Here is a 1,469-nt window from a genome sequence, read left to right as displayed (position 1 = left end):
CGAAAATAAAGAGTGAGAGAAAGCGAGGGAGAAAGGGGGAGAGAGGGGGGTGAAGGAGAGCACACTCTACCGACCAAGGGAGGAGTCGAAAATGGAGAGACAAGAGAGAGAGCGAGAGGGTTGGGGACACTGAAGAGTATCGCGCATCTCGTTTGCTGTATTATGGTCGATGGCTTCGTTCACTGCAGTAGCTGTTCGTGTTCTCCGTTATTACTGTGTTATTTTCTGAACAACGCGGAAGTCAAACAGTTAGCCTGTCCTGGCTTTCCCGGTCGTGTTGGACAGTTACTATCGGTTGTTTTTACACTGCTTTTAAACGATTTGTGGTGTGAGCATTAGCTTGTCATCAAGGTGAGTCCCCACGGTGGTAAGAGGCAACTAGTAGGCCGTACCTTTTTACTGCCTGTTCTGACGTCTTCTACCTGTATAAGACAATCGCCTGTACAAACGGTCACCTGTCTAACCCGGACGCTTCCCTCCTCGACAATGGGTGGGCGTCTTAGACAGTTTCGACTGCATTTCTCTGTTGTCTGTGCATACGTTTGTTTTGTCTTCCACAGCTCTTCACAACTGCTACCAAGCTGCTATACTTCTCTTTTTCTCTTTCTTTCCCCTTTTTTGTTTCTATCTGCCTGACATATTTACCCCTGCACGAAATGACCATTATTGTGTCGATATAATATCATATAATATGTTTTTCTTTACTTAACGAAAACGAGACGGTGGCGGATCACATAGTTTTGTTGGGGCGCTACCTCATGCTTTTACGCTCTTATAGACAGTGCACACTGCCATTTCCAATCAAATTCAGTCTGATTGAGTCAAGGCCATCCAGATTTTCCTCCATAGAGGGACAAAAAAAGCTTCCATTTTGACACAATACGACTACGTTTGATTTGAAAGACAGCGCATCCTCAAGCATTGTCGAATGAGCAATGTGTGTCATCACTGAGTACTCACATATTGTGTAATCTCTTCTGTACACTCCGCCCCTTCACTTTCTCGCTGTGGGAGGGCGTTGTTTGTAGGGGACCTACTTCCCCTGCACTTAATGGATGCTATCGTGTGGATGTGTTTACTCTGTCTCAAGGAAATGGCTGTGTGCACTTGTTTACATACACATTCGCATATTATGCAGGCTGCCTTCATAACATATGCGTATTTTTTTCTCATAGATTTTGCACAAATTTCTCATATCACGCGGAATGTATATATTTACTACAGGGTGGGAGGCCTGCCTCTTAAATTATCTCTGTTTTTTTAAATATGTATATTGACCAATTCCCCACTTTGGCACAACAATAGTGCACACAAAGAACGTTTTTACCGGTGTCTGTGGTGTAGCGGCTAGGCGCTCCGCTGTAGACTTAAAAGGCTTAAGTGACTTAAGTTCGATATCCATGTAGTGAAAATTTGTATCTAAAAAAAAACAGCTCTAAATGTGTCATTACTCAAAGGTACCGAATAAG

At 43.6% G+C, this 1,469-nt stretch overlaps 1 protein-coding gene across 1 annotated transcript in view; it reads left to right on the top strand.

Annotated features, from left to right (window-relative positions):
- Positions 1 to 124: 124 nt before the first annotated feature.
- Positions 125 to 1,469, top strand: part of LOC101851565 (CD82 antigen) — a 46,421-nt gene continuing 45,076 nt past the window's right edge. The window contains exon 1 of the mRNA XM_005093578.3: positions 125 to 351. The gene's annotated coding sequence lies outside the window, so the exon portion shown is untranslated. The remainder of the gene's footprint in view (positions 352 to 1,469) is intronic.

The sequence above is a fragment of the Aplysia californica genome, unplaced genomic scaffold (assembly GCF_000002075.1).
Source record: "Aplysia californica isolate F4 #8 unplaced genomic scaffold, AplCal3.0 scaffold00066, whole genome shotgun sequence".
NCBI lineage: Eukaryota > Metazoa > Mollusca > Gastropoda > Aplysiida > Aplysiidae > Aplysia > Aplysia californica.
The sequence above is the reverse complement of the archived record's forward strand: the minus strand, read 5'-3'. Positions and strand labels throughout refer to the sequence as shown.